The sequence below is a fragment of the Alosa alosa genome, unplaced genomic scaffold, assembly GCF_017589495.1.
Source record: "Alosa alosa isolate M-15738 ecotype Scorff River unplaced genomic scaffold, AALO_Geno_1.1 AALO_1.0_unplaced_159, whole genome shotgun sequence".
Lineage (NCBI taxonomy): Eukaryota > Metazoa > Chordata > Actinopteri > Clupeiformes > Clupeidae > Alosa > Alosa alosa.
Genome location: NW_025962276.1, coordinates 1 through 16045, shown reverse-complemented (window position 1 = coordinate 16045; position 16045 = coordinate 1). Strand labels below are relative to the sequence as shown.

Sequence of the window (16045 nt, the reverse complement as noted above, 5' to 3'; positions counted from 1 at the left end):
GACGGCATTATTACTCTGTGTGTGATGGCTAACAATCTGTCAGTGTTTTCCTAAACATGAGACAGCATTATTACTCTGTGTGTGATGGCTAAAAATATATATGTTAGTGTTTTCCTAAACATGAGATGGCATTATTACTCTGTGTGTGATTTCGAATCTGTTTTCTTGAACATGAGACAGCATTACGACTCTAGTCTATTTGATACGGCAAAATAAAGCTGTTTTCTTATTTATCCCAATCCGTCAATTTGTGAAACACACTCAGCACACAGTGAACCATCAGTGAGGTGAAGCAGACACTAATCCCGACGCAGTGAGCTGCCTGCTACAACAGCGGCGCTCAGGGAGCAGTGAGGGGTTAGGTGCCTTGCTCAAGGGCACTTCAGCCGTGCCTACTGGTCGTGGTTCGAACCGGCAACCCTCCGGTTACAAAGTCCGAAGCGCTAACCAGTAGGCTGCCCCAAGCCGTGGTGGAGTATGCCATTGCTTTTAGGGATCCTGCAAGAAAGCACAGGATGCTTAGGAATCCTGCAGAGAAAGCACAGGATGCTTGGATAGATAAAATAGAGTCTTTATTGAGTATTTATATCTATATTCTAGGAAATTATGAAATTATAAAATAATACTTCTAGGTCGCAACACAACAAGTAGGTTTCATTAGCAAGTGCTTAGGCAACGTTGATGCAGACTCAAAGCAACGCTAATAGCCCAGTTACCCAGAGAAAAACACAAAGCAGCAGTAAACTTCTAGCATCTCCAAACTAGCCAGTGCCTACAGTATGTCCCATTGATGAGGGCTCTAGGAAAGGCTACAGCAGCCTAATCACCACTTGAGGTGGGATAATGCAACAGCAACAAAGTAAAGCAGCAAACACACAGGAAAACAACACAAAAACACACCGACAAAGCAGCCTTTGTGCGTAACAACAAACAAAACAACACAAAAACACACCGACAAAGCAGCCTCTGTGTGTACCAAGAAAAAAACAACAAAAATGCAGTGACTGTAAACTGATAGGAAGAACCAAGGAAATATTGTCATTGAAAGAATGAAAAACAACTTAAAAGTGTCCATGGTACGAGTGCCATAATGTTCTATTTTTAGATTTATTATTATTGATTTAATCAGTGTCACTCCGTTATATAAATGTGATGAGTTGTTTTTCCATGGCAATGTTAAAGCTCTGTGTATCTCAAGAGCTGTGTTTCAGGTCCAACTGGATTAAACTTGTCTCTGCATTAAAGGGACACTTGGCAACTATTTCAACGTAATAAACCCGTTTAGAAATCATTCGGATGGTTAAATGACCTGTTCCGGTGAAAATGGTGACTTTCCCCCTGCGCCTAGCGTCCCCAGGCGGAAAACCAACCTTGCAACATTAAAGGAGAATTCCGGTGTGATATTGACCTAAAGTGTATTGAAACACGATACCGAGTGTGAACGTATGTCTCATAGCCCATCTCGGCTTGTCCCCTGCACTCCAAAATCTGGCGCTAGTTAGCCATTTACGAGGCTCAATGTATCTCCACACTTCATTGGTAGACTTCCGAGGGCCCTGACATTTAAAACGAGACATTGAGAACTTTGAAAAAGCACTGGTAGTTTACTTACAAGACGATTTATACAGACAGTATCTTCACAAAGTTTAGCGTTTGCAGCCATCTTGAATTTAGTCACGATAAATTCGAAAGCAAAGCAGTAAGAATGAACAGGTATGATAAAGGGATCAGATTCCAAATAATTCAGTGTAAATGCATGGATTCCAGTTGCTGCTACTGGAAGAAACTGGAATCCATGCATTTTCACTGAATTATTTTAGTGTGTCATGTCAGGGCCCTTGGAAGTCTACCAATGAAGTGTGGAGCCTCGTAAATGGGTGTAAAACAGTGATTTATTTGCATGGGCTAGCCGGCTAAGCACCACTATTGAAAAAGCTGTTGGTAGCATCGGCTAACTAGCCAGATTTTGGAGTGCAGGGGACAAGCCGAGATGGGCTATGAGACATACGCTCACACTCGGTATCATGTTTCAATACACTTTAGGTCAATATCACACCGGAATTCTCCTTTAAGACTTACCGTCCCGGAAAGAGAAGTGAGAAACAAGAAACTCGTTTTAAATCGTGTTTCTTACCTTGTAACATCCACATAGTTCTGCCAAACTTATGCTAACCGTTCGCTAGCTTGTAAACAAATCCATGTGCTTTATCGTTACCTTTTCCCACAGTTTGAAATAGCATAATGCACAATTTCTCCAGCAGAGGGGGAAATCCTGCCAAGTTTCCCTTTAATTACACCAAGTTCCTCATCTGATTCTAGTGAAAAGAGAGTAAGATGGTGCACAGATAACAGAAGAGGAAGAAGCCAAGGGACAGAGACTGAGACATCTTGTGGTAATATCTTTTGCATTTCTTATACAAACAATGTCAGTCATGGCATGTAACTCACTCATGCCTTTCAGCAGGACACCTGCCAAGTTTGAGAGACTTGCGGATAACAGACAAACACAAACAGACAGGCAGATCCTGTCAAATAATTAGTAACACTGACTAAAACTAATGTAGACACTGTAGGTCGATTTGGACAAAAGCCAAATACCATTACGATAAAAGTGGAGTGACTGCATACCATTACAGTACTTAAATTACACAGTGGAGGCAGATGGCACACTCAATAAAATAAGAATACATAAGAATATCTGCTGTAGAAGGAAGCTGTGTCTAGAAAATCATTCATCTGCTTAATGTCCTAGGCGTGTATATTATCCTACACGGAAAAGTGTGATCATTTTGTCTTGCTCTTCTCTGTGTTTTGGAGTTTGTGTGGCCAGACGAAAGAGAAGCCACTTCTAGGCCCACGGACACGTCGGTAAGTCTGTGTTTGATACATTTTGGATTGCATCTCCTGCCTTTGATTTCAATCAGTCTTCTTTTTTTATGATGTGGAGGTCAGTAATAATCAAACTAAAGTGAAGTAGATACCAATCTACTATCTATGTTAGAGAAATATATCCACCATGTCTCATCTCAGTGAAAACACATGACAAACATTTTAAAACAGCTGTTTTGATCGATGGCAAAATACAGACTCATTATAATAATATTTGTTTCAGGGATGGAGTTTTGTTTCAGATTGTCTGATAGATCAGAGTGACTTATAGTAAATTAAATGTAGGGGTAGTCTCCCAGGAGCGACTCAGGGTTAAATACCTCCTATAAATGGAACAAATTACAAGAGGTATTAAAATTAGATTGTGCGTGTCAGTATACTAATTCAAGGGTATAATAGATGATGTGGCTGTTTTACAGTGTTCTTGCTTTGACTGGTATTTAGACTTTTTATATTATATTATATTATATTATATTATAGAGACTTGACATGAACTTTCACTGGCTCTATCTTTCAATTACATAACACAGCTCACTGGTAATTAATTCTCTCCAACTTTGACTCAAACTTTACTGAACCATCTTTAATTACTTATTGACCCTTATTAAACATTGACCTATCTAAACCCCTAATTATGTCAAACAGGCCTTGGCGCTACACTAATTCCCCTCTTCTTTTTATGTTTATTTTTATATACGTTATTATTGTTCTTGTTTGCTATTTGATTATTGCTGTTGTATGTTTGTAAACTCAGGCCATTGCTGTAAAAGAGCTGAATGTTCAGCATATTTTCCTGAATAAACAATGTTGTGATGAACTCTCTGGTGTTCCACAGTCCCCTATAGCCACTGAATGACCACCATCAGTAGTTTCACAAACTGCTTTGAGTTGAATGGAACAAATATCTGCTTACCAATACTAGAAAATGCTTCAAAACCCCACTACCGATTCTCCAGACAGACGTAGGTCAGGAATCTTGTCTTGCGAAAGGCACATATAGACGCATTGTCACGAGATGTAGCCTAAGCAGCCATTAGCAATAAGTCCCAAACAACTCGTCTGCAGGATAAATATCCTTTAGGATTTTCATTCAGTCATTCTATCCATGAAGCAATGCACAAACATAGACACTGTCTGTTGCATCAATGAAATGAAAGTCTCAACCAAAGATCTTAGAGCGTACTGTAGCTATAGATTTTTTTTGTCTCGACAGAATCTTGTACTTTTGTAGGTGCAGCAGGCAATGAGAAGATGAAGATGAAGATGAGCATGATGATGATTCCACTGTCATTATATCTCCCCCTGCTGGCCATGAGTAAGACTTGTCAGGTCCTCTATCAAAACATCTGTTCATACATTTCGTGGCCTTGTGAATGTTCTGAGGTCTGTTTATAATTATGGAGTGTCTGTTTGTCAAACTGTTACCACTGGTGCTGTGTGTGTGTGTGTGCGTGCGCTATTAAGGAGTCCCTCCAACTAAAACTTTTGCCTATGGCAAACCAATTGAGCATTTATTCTGATATCTTGATATCAGGCATAATTGTCATGTACATGTTAGCCATTTTTGTCAACTAGTTAACTAGTGAGCCATGTTTGTGTGAACTACAGTAGTTAACTAGTGAGGGCCAAAATATGCACACCAGATAACTAGTGGGAGCCAAAATGCTCACTAGTTAACTAGTGAACACATTTTTGGCTTCACTAGTTAACTAGTGAGAGGCAGAAATGTCCACTAGTTAAAGGAGAATTCCAGTGTAATATTGACCTAAAGTGTGTTGAAACGTGATACCGAGTGTGAACATATGTCTCATAGCTCATTTCGGCTTGTCCCCTGCACTCAGAAAGCTGCCGCTAGTTAGCCGATGCTACCAACACTTTTTCGATGGGGGTGCTTCGGGCATCGGCCTAGCCATGCAAATAAATCACTGTTTTACACCATTTATGAGGCTTAAAGTAGCTCCATACTTCATTGGCAGAGTTCCGAGGGCCTGGACATTTAAAACGAGACATTGAGAACTTTGAAAAAGCACTGGTAGTTTATTTACAAGACGGAGTACGAATGAACAGGTATGACAAGGGATCAGATTCCAAAAATAATTCAGTGGAAATGCATGGATTCAGTTGCTTCCAGCCCCACTTGTTAACTAGTGAGATGTCAAAATGGTCACTTGTTAACTAGTGAGATGCCAAAATGGTCACTTGTTAACATGTAAAGGCCAAAATACCCCCTAGTTTACTAGTGAGGGTGTTATGGGCCTTTCTATTTAACTAGTGGCATGCATATTTCATTCACTAGATAACTAGTTACACCTAAAAACACAAACAAGCTGACCATGTTTGACCACTAGTTAACTAGTGGAACAATTGAAGTCTCACTAGTTTGCATGTGTGGCAGTGAAGCTGCTCACTAGTTAACTAGTGCGCACAAGACACACACTAGTGGCTGCTTTTGGAGCTATCTAGTTCACTTGTAATGCAAAAATGTACTCTTACTAGTTAACTAGTGACAACTTGGCCTTCACTAGTTAACTAGTTGACATGTTTGGCCTTACTAGTTCACTAGTAATGGAACAGGACATGCTCACTAGTTAATTAGTGAGCATATCTGCATTATAATGCCTTTCACTAGCTCATAGTTAACTAGTGAGCATATCTGCATTATAATGCCTTTCACTAGCTAGTGATGACAAAACTACGACGGAGTATTAGGGCCACAGATGAAGGAAATTTTTTTTTTGCCATGACGAGATTAAAATCGACATGTCGATTTTAAAGTCGCCATGTCGACATTAAACTCGACTTTTCAAGAAAAAATTGAAATGTAAAATCGATTTTTAATCTCGACGTGATCGACTTTAATGTCGCCATGTCGACATTAAACTCAACATTTCGAGAATTAAGTTGAAATATCATGTCGACTTTAATCTCGACGTGGTCGACATTAAACTCAACATTCTGAGAATAAAGTTAGTTTGGAGAGAGAACTTAACGCCGAGACGCGATTGAAAGGGAGGACTTAATGAAACAATGTAACTAGTGCAACAATGATTAGACATAGGCCTATATCATGTGGACAAACATAGAACATATTAACCTACGTTGCTCAGCCAAATAGGCTACTTTGCTGTTACAGTAGGTCCTATCACGGAGTTACAGGCGATAAATGCGATGGTCAAAAGTAGCCTAAACGCCATTAGCGGTTTATTTATTTATTGTAGGCCCATTATTAAAGTGTTGTTTTTCATCTAAAGGTTCAACTGCATACTAGGCTCTCCCCAATCCTAGACTTTCACGTTGTTTGTTTGTAATGGATGCAAAACAGCCTATTGCTGAATGTCTATGGAGGGACTAATGAAGCTGTCCTCCGACCACCCCATGTAGGCTAGTAGCCTACATGCACACATATGCACACATAGCCTAGTGCATAAATAAAGTGCATGCACACATATTCTCTCCCGGGATCAAAATAGTATATATGCTTAGGCTATACCTGTGTTTCTAGCCTCCTATAGGCTATGTATTGCAGGTGAGACATGGAAAAGCAGTTTTAGAAAAATGAGTTTTGCCATGTTATCCTATGGAGAGTGACGGCCTGTGGGTCATGAAGGGCAGTTATTTGGATGTGCAGTGGCCTTACCCACGTAAAACAGAGTGAAATAACATTTTGTATAGAAACATTATATCATTGGATACATATATGTTTCTAGCTATTTAGCCTAAACGGCATAGTGCATGGTATTTACATAACTGCGAGACAGCACTTCACTGAGAAGCCCATTTTTCATGTAACATATTGTGTATTCACCCCTTGCAGACACGTGACTTAAGTCACGTGACGGCTCCATGCTGGACGGCAAAAAGATGGGAGACGGACGGCAAATTACATTATGTCTTAAAGATTATGATGAACTGAACACCATTACTATAACATCTTTGTAGTTCAATGTATTGCTGTTTGGGGTCTGATAGTCAAAGAAGATGCCAGTGGTGTTGTTAGATGAAATGGGTCATGATCGCAAATATGTAAAGTTATTAAAACTGGTGGTAACAGCAAGGGGAGATAACGTTACGTTAGGCTACTGTTGGTTAACAGGCTACATTATGGTAAATGAACACCCATAAGTATTTCTGGACTAAAATATTGCAAAGTGATTTGGTTACTTTATTTGTCTTGCTTTTATCAGTTGTAACATAGTCAAAACGTTAAGAATGTCATATCAGAACATGAAATAATAACTAGCTGCCACACTTAGAAGCTAGCTATTCTAGCTAACGTTTATCGAGCTCATAGTGCTAGGGCTAATGTAACTCGGTCAGTTTGTACGTTGCCCAGCTTAATAAACTTACTTCTTACATGTTTTAAGTTAAAGAATTGAAAGAAATAGGAAATTTTAAAAAAACTTGAACGGTATTATCTGTTTACATTCAGATCTTGCCAAAGACTTTGCCTAAGTGCTATCTGCCGTCCTGTTCAGAGTCTATGGTTGCTATAGCAACCGCTGCTGTGCTTCATACAGTGAGGAGATAAGCATGCAATTGTGGTTGAAATACTCCCGAAACACAAAGAAAACAAATCAAAATATATCTATGCAAGAACATGGGATGTTGTTGTATTCCAAACAATAAGCCAACAGTAGTGGAAGGGCATTACTACGGGTTAAATCTCACTATAATCTCCTAGCTGTGCGATATGTCCCATTACAACCCATTGATTTGATTCGTGTTCTTGCCGTCCACTAGGCTATTTTGCTGTGGCGCGAACAAAACGTGGCGTCACTTGCAAGGGGTGAATAAGTGTAGGCTACATAGCTTAAACTGTGTAGGCTATGTTTAAACAGTAGGGCCTATTGCGAGTTTAATGTCAGCATGTCGACTTTAAAGTCGACACGTCGAGTTTAATCTCGCCATGGCAATTTTTTTTTTCTTCATGTGTGGCCCTAATACTCCGTCGTACAAAACACTGTCCATAGTGAACTAGCTGGAGAAAAATGCCCCTCACACTAGTAAACTAGTGGAATTTGAATAAATACACAAACGGCTGGCATTTTGTGCCATTAGTTAACTAATGGGACGTAATATTGGCCACTAGTTTACTGTCGCACTTGCATGCAAATGAAGAAGGTGGAACAAGGATTTTGATTGGTCCATTTAGGACTAGGCATAAAAATATGTTTTGATAACATTTCTAGTGACAAAGTTGTGGTGTATTGCTCCTATCTTCGTTCAGTTTAGAGTGCGGATCGGGCCGCACATTTCTGTCCGAACCCGGCCCGCGTCCGACCGAGTTGCGTCCGAACCCGACCCGACCCCTGCAAGAAAATATTCAACGACCCTCCAGCAGCCTTTTCAAAAAAGACATGACCCTCCCCGGCCAATTGTCGATACCTTCCGCCCACACTAAAGCGATATGATAACCCAGATAGCAAACATACACTGGGACGGAACTGGGCCACACCTACCACAACGTCCGCACGGATCTGCATAATGGACCTGATCCGGCGCCCAAACGCACATCGGTCCAAAAATTGGTCTGGATCCGTTTGACGGATCTGGTACCAATAAGGGCTAAGACTGGCCCAGTTCCGTATGGTAGTCTGTGTTACTGACGTGTTCCAGATCTGTTTATCATATGCAATACGGGTCCCTTTTATTTGTGTGGTACGGACCCGTATATCAGACATCAGCCGGCTTTATTTGACATGTGAAATGTGATTGGTAATTAGGGCTAATTATCCTGAAAAATCTGTTTGCTACACATTTGCTAACAGGTTCGTTATAGGTTCACCCAGGCTAAAGTTCGTGAACGTTTTCCCCAACAGCTCAACTGATAAACATAAGCTGGGCTACAAACACAAGGGGGTAAAAAAAACTTTACACATAAGTGTCTTATTATTTTTTATTCAACAACCTGGCTGTAGAAGTGCAATCCCAGACAAAGTTTAAGTCGTGTTAATTCCACTGTTCCCATCGATATTCAGGCTGTCTTCCTCAGTCATCTCCATGGTCAATCTGAAACAACAAAAAATAAACATGAGCCATTTTTTCCTTTTTGAAAATAGGTTAAGTCACAATTACACTCGTTTTTTTTTTTTATCATCAGTGATCCTGTTGGCGCGAAGCTGTTACCAAAATAGGCTAGTTATTGTGATGGCTGTTTTGCTCAAGCTAAGCTAGTAGCCTAGCCTATATTGCTGGAAAATAATAGTATAACCTTACAGTAAAGTTATCAATCGCTCGTTTGCTTATTGTTGTCTCTGAATAAACCAACAGAGATAAAAAGCAGAAAAGCAGAGCCTACCTTGAAAAGTTGGGCTGTCCTAGTCCAGGCTGGCAAATCATGTCAAAAGATTGACAGTGAGCAAACCAAAGATCCTTGATTAACGTTACTGCTTGGACTTCTGCATGCATTGGCAAGAATATGGGGTTGTCTCATAGCACTGTTTGATCTGACACAAACAACAATTGACTACTTTTACCACTGCTAGGTAATAATAAAAATAATGAAACGAGCATATGATCAATATTGAGCCAACTATATCTTCTTTTCCAGCCTTACTGTAGAAATGAAGTGGCCATGGGAACATAGTGCACCCCCATGGTTTCTAAATTTGTGCCATTCCAAAATACCTTTTTTTTCTTTAGCAGCCAGTTGACAATGAAGTAGGGAAAGGTCAATTTAGCAGAATCAGCACCTTAATTAATATCATTACCACCTGGGTCTGCTGTGAACAAATGGTCCTTCGGGCTTAAACTGTATCACAGGTTTGGGCCAAATCGGTGTTTTGTATTTTAAACGCATCTCCTGACTTCCAGTTGAGTTGCGGAAATTGGACCTGGGACAAATCTGTAAACCGGTGATAAAACAGCATTGCCAGCAGAGCTGAAACCTGTATCAGGAGCAGACCTGGCCCACAGTCAGATACCGTATGTCCGCTACAAGCGGATCTAATGGCTTTTATGCGGATCCGGCCCAAAGGAAATTGCTATCTGGGAACACATCGGCCTAGTCCACACGCATTCAAACCGATCTTTTTTTTTCCTCCGTCTTCCCTGGAACCGTATCAAGAATATTTAAGCGCCCAAACGGATCCATCTCAACACGACTCAACACGTTACTTCATACCCCAGGCCTATAGGTGGCACTGTGTCTTTACAGAAATTCACCAAAACTTGCAAACTTGGCGCTTTAAAAAACAGACAGAATAGGCTACGCTTAAATGGCTAGTGCAAGGAAACCAGAATTGTTTGTGTGGACTGATGGTGAACTGTCAACTGTAGCCAACTGTAAAACTAATAAACTTTATTTTACGGTTTGTGAAGGGTGCAGTCCCGTCCTTTATTTGGCTAACGCAGGTAGGCCTACTAATCACCTTTTACTTTCTTTGGTTGTAGGATAGTCCGCGTGATTCACATTAGTTTTGGCTATCACCGCAATTAGGCTACTAAACGCAAGGCTTACCCAAGTTCTAGGCTATTCTGTCGCCACATTTATAATATTGCTATAAAACCTTCGTTAGTAACAGTCAATACTTTGCCTGCATCAAATCGTGCATTCGTGATTCAGTGTGCTACCATCGGCTTAACGTGAGTTCTAAGCCGCCTTTGCATGCTTATATCTGATTTCACTCGACTGTGAATGCATGTATATATGTTGTAAGACATGTAAAATAAATGAATGACACTGGCACTACGCGACAAATTAATGTAGCCTAAACTTACACCGCGACTTTCCTAATAACTTAAGTTCTCTCGCATCACTGACGGTAGCTAGAATGCATAAAAAACACCGGAAAAACAGTGTTCAGTCCACCAAGTCATAAGCTATCGGTGCTGGGCGCAGCATCAGTTGTGATATTTATCTTAACGGAGTGTAATCGTAGGTAATGTCATGTATGAAAACTATTGTTAGGCAATACTATAAGTGCAAGTCCAGGGCAGCTGAGGTGTGGCGATGACATCATCGATACGCAAGCAGGATGTGCGGTTTCGCTGTCTAAACAAACTCAAACGGGCTACGGTTTCAGATTTCTCCACTCTGGGACCAGGTTTCAGAAAAGTGCGGTTTCGGGCAGTGCGTTTACAGGATTCGTTTGGACGCTCGGCCAACACGAAGCAAAACCTCTGCGTTTAACCTAAAAAGCGTCTCCGTGTGGACAGGCCCTTAAGCTATCGTTCTAAATTCACCCTCTGCTTTCTTATCTTACACATCACACACCCCTGTATATTCACCAAGATGGTGGCCATTTCAGTAGATTTACATAACACAATAAGCATGGAAACTAAATGCACACTTCCTGCAACTGCATTAGCCTACTTGAAATAAGTTACTCCTCAAGTATTCACATGAAATAAAACAATAAAACATTGAGACCATTCAACAAAGCACACTGGGTAATAACAAATTCAACACATGAACTTGTTGCTATGGACTCGCTCTCTAGGCTTCCTCAGTCATTGTAAAGCTGCTAAGCTGAACATTATCCAAAACTCAATTTCTAAGACGAAGGCCAATTTGGGAGCTTACTACACTCCTTCCTTCTCAAATGACTTGAAAAGGCCGCTTTTACAATTTCACAAATAATCACAGTGACCGAAAAAATACCTAACATGCCAACTTTTTTCCGGTTTAGGCCTATCATTTTAACTTTTCCCCGCTGTCTTGCCGCTTTTAATATTTTCACGTAGAATATATTACTGTAATACTCTCATAACATTAGTCCTGTGGAGGTATACTCACGAAGCACGTTAGACATATCTAGGCTATGTAGACATATCGAGGCTTGACAAAGCCTTGACTCAGGGTATACGCTAAGTGATACCACGATTGCAGTTATGTGATATATTTGTCAAACTAGGCTTTCAGCTCAGATCTCTCGCGCGTTCTCTCGGTGTTGGGATGACTTTGGCCAATCGTAACGGAGACGACAAGACCGCCTCTATTTAAAAACAATTACTTCGCATTCATGAGCGATAGCTTAATCTACACTGCGGTCATTTTTGTGTCTAACCTATAACATCAAATAAATCAATTGTCATCAGTTGTTGTATGGTATGCACGTCCATAGTTGGATATTTGCACGCACAGCACTATCAAGTGCATTCGAGATCCAAAATGTTAGGCAGCTCCACCTGTAAGATATATGACAGAATCCTACATGTGCGATAACTTCGTTTTTAAGACAATTGATTGGTCAGTGTGCGGTAGATTACACGATTTGAGCTATAACTTAACACATAACCTCCTCCCGACCAGGTTTGGTTGACAGCATAAGATACCATGGTGATATAGCGACACTAAAACAGATCCACTTTCGTCACAGCATAGCCTGACTTTGAGCACAACATACCTCGCTAACCCACTAATCGAGATTCATAGTACACCCCTGCACTGCATTCTGGCCTGTCTCTGTTTTGTCCTGTTGTTACCCCTTGCCCTTCCATAGAAACAGATGTATTCAAATCATCGTTTTGCTTGCTTGAATGCGAACTCGGAGTGATGTTAACCTAGGCCTATTTAAGTTAACGACGGGGTTGTCATGAGAGCACGATTCATTGGCGCTTGCAGTGTTCGGCCGTAGGCTATGTCTACGTGCGCACCTGCCAGCCTAAGAGCCAAAGAAATCCCCCTGTATATTTACTCCAAGTTGGTCTACTATAACTTACCAACTCTACACTGTAGACCATAAACTGGCTATTTATATGACCAATGTATTTGTTCAACTTTATGAAGCAAAATTACGCACTGCTACTTGGAACGCAACACATTTTTGTTGGCAGGAGAGAGAATGACAGCGATTAACAAATTGCACTTGTTGCTGGTTACCAATAAATAGGGCCTACTATATATTTTTTTTGCAAACAACAAAAACAGAAAGGAGCAAAGCTAGAGATGGGCAGGAACAAGGTCAATTGGTAGAAATGCTTGTCAAAACGTTAGGAGCTGAATGTGTGGATGAATGAAGCACAAGTATGCTTTATAGGCTAAGCATGCACACTGTTTAAAGTTAGGCTAGGCTACACGTTAAACTACAAGTAAACCAAAGTTAAATTTAGCTTTTTAGGGCTGGATAAAGTTGACCAAATGGATATAGGCTGTTAGCGGAATAAAGCAGGCCTAGGCTACTTTGTTGCTCCAACCCTTCCAACGTTAATGGGGACGGATGTTGACATTTTCCGATTTTATGCGGAGAAACCCGGAAATCTCCCTTATTTTCATTGTTCAATGTTGACAGAGCTATGGAACGAAAGAGTACGCTATATGGCGACAGAAATCAACAATCAAACAAGCCACTTTTATTTTTTGCTGTTTTCATTAATACACAAGATGGGTGACCCCCCCTCCTAGACAAAAAAAAGTTATGTGACCCTCCCCTCAACAAAGAATAAAAAGACATGACCCTCCCCTATTTTCCTCCCGTGACCCCGTTTATAAATTCTTAACGGTCCCTAAACTGTTGCTAAATTTAGGCTACAAATTTGACGCTAAGCATTGAAAACAGATGCTAATTATGTGGCCAACATTCTCTAACATCGATCAACTTGTCATATTTTCTGTCAAACAAGTTGTGAATTTGTTGTAACATTAAAACGGGACTAATTTACCCCTGCGCTCAAAGTGATGTGATGAGCTCCAGCGGTTTCCACTGTACAACTAAAACACTCGGAAGAATCATGTGAACGATTTTCATTGGTTGTTGCTGTTCAATCTTACCCAGCTACAGAGGTGCTATTTCCTGATTGGCTATTATGGCCCCTTTCTTTTTTTCCTTGTTTGTTTTTTATTGGCTGGTAAGTAACAGGCTTGAGTCATGACTAAAGCAGGCACGGAGATGCGCTCATGAATGCCGTTTCCAGCTTAGAGCAGCTAGAATTTTACTGGGGCACTGGAGACTTTTACTAAGGCACGCGCCCCAGTGAATAAGGTCTAGTGACGCCCCTGTTCATATCTATCACAGATTCTAGAGCACTCTAGAATCTTTGGCATTTATGGTTGCCTAGCAACAAAACACTTCAGTAACACCAACGTTGATGACATTAATGCTGATGTGGCAAGAGCTCAAGTGATTAAGCAGCAGGAGAATATGTAAGAGACCAGGTTTCAATTCCTTAGGCTCTGCTTTCTGTATCAGTTACATGTACTATAACTACACTGAAGTACCGTTGCAGAGCAGTGTGTCACTTTAGCCACTAGGGGCACCCATAAGGACCTGATCGCGAGGCTATGAACTGCCACACATGCAAACTAGTGAGACTTCAATTGTTCAATTGCTTCAATGTTTGTCTTTTTAGGTGTAAGTTAACTAGTGAACGAAATATGCATGCCACTAGTTTACTAGTAAGGCCCACAACACCCTGACTAGTAAACTAGAGGGTATTTTTGCCTTTGCAATGTTAACAAGTGACCATTTTTGCATCTCACTACAGTAGTTAACTTGTGGGGCTGAAATGGCCTTCACTAGTTAACCAGTGGGCGTTTTGGGGCACACTAGTAAACTAGTGACACTTTTTGCACCTCACTAGTTAACTAGTCGAATGGAAATTGCCATCACCTAGTTCACTAGTGGGTGTTTTGGTGCACACTAGTAAACTAGTGACACTTTTTAAGTTTTTTAGTTTACTTGTGGGCATTTGTAGCCTGACATAGTCATACTCAATTCTTGTCAGAATATGAGTCTAATACTGCTCCACTGGGATGTAATTATGGGGCGTGTTTCAACCGATGCACGGGGGAAATGCCTCTGCACTCAATTGGATAGACCTAACCAATCAGAGCAACGAAATAGCTTACCGTGAGATGTAGGAAAAAAACACACAAACCATCATTTTTCTCCACAAATGCCTTAAAGGGGTGGTTCAGGATTTTGGACATAGGACCTCATTTCCAAGTAAGCAAGTGTGATATTTATCAGTGGAGACCGTTTTCAACACGTTTCATCCAGTCCTTCTAATTGCAGAGTTCGTGAGGTGCTAGGCTAGCCAAGTCAACAGTATGTGCTAGCCTGTCACTAAAAACAGTCTTACCTACTCCAAAGGACACTTTCGAGGCAAATTCAGACAATCGATGTAAATGTCTGTGTTGATAGAATAGTGTAAGAAATACAACTACCCTCGCATCGCGTTGCAATAGTTATACTTTGTTCCCTGAAGTTGGTAGTAGTCATTTTGCATCTCAGCGGGCGGACTGATATTACCAAGGCGATACTAGGTATCCCCATTGGAGGCGCTTTACTGTTTACTTTTTGGCTTAGTACTACTAACTGGAGCAAGTATAATTTCGCTGCTAAGACACTAGTCCCTCAAAATGTAATGCGATCGTTGAAATGCAAGGATAGAATAATGTTAGAAATAAAACTATCAATACAGACATTTACATCGATAGTCTGGCGTTATAATATATTTGCCTTGGGTGTACTTTGGAGTGGGTAAGACTGTTTTTTAGTGGCAGGCTAGCACAACCGTTGACTTGGCGCTTTAGCCTAGCACCTGCGAACTCTGCAATTAGAAGGACTGGATGAAACGCGGTTGAAAAACGGTCTCCACTGATAAATATCACACTTGCTTTGAAATGAGGTCCTATGTCCAAAATCCTGAACCACCCCTTTAACATTGTTTTCTGGTCTTTTGTAAAAGTTAGTGCCGTCAATAACTCCTAGCCTACAACACTCATTAGCGAAATCTAAGAGATATGTAGTAGGGTAGGCTATTAGGAAAAAACTGATAGTCTATATCCCCTCCGTTTTTAAAAAATAATTCTGTTAAACACTGATATGCTACAAACATTTTAAACAGCTGGGAAAGGCTGTCACAAATCCCTCGAGCAAGTCGTCAATCAGAGATTTCAAATGAACGAGGGAACATGTCGCAATGCAACAGTGCTGTTTTCCCTTGATGAAAGTGAAACCATCTCAACTTTGGGCAAAGTTTTCAGAAATAATCGTTTTCAGTGATAAAACCTCATTAAATAATATGCATTTTCCATATGGGGTCTTAAAAGCCATGTATCCTTCTAGCCACAGCGTTTTTGTTTCAAACATTAACCTAATCTAAGCATGCTCAGATGACGGATAGACCAGGCGCTTGTTGCTCACCTGTCCATCATCGTAGCGATTTGATTGGTCCGGGCCTCCGATCTAGGACAAAGCATACTTGCTCCACA

General features: G+C 40.7%; 1 long non-coding RNA gene across 1 annotated transcript; it reads left to right on the top strand.

The window, feature by feature from the left end:
* The first annotated feature begins 2318 nt into the window (after positions 1–2318).
* On the top strand, positions 2319–4191 carry LOC125290163. The gene is made up of 3 exons (XR_007192764.1): positions 2319–2393; positions 2818–2868; positions 4103–4191. It is a non-coding gene; the product is annotated as an uncharacterized LOC125290163 (long non-coding RNA).
* The last annotated feature ends 11854 nt before the right edge of the window (positions 4192–16045 follow it).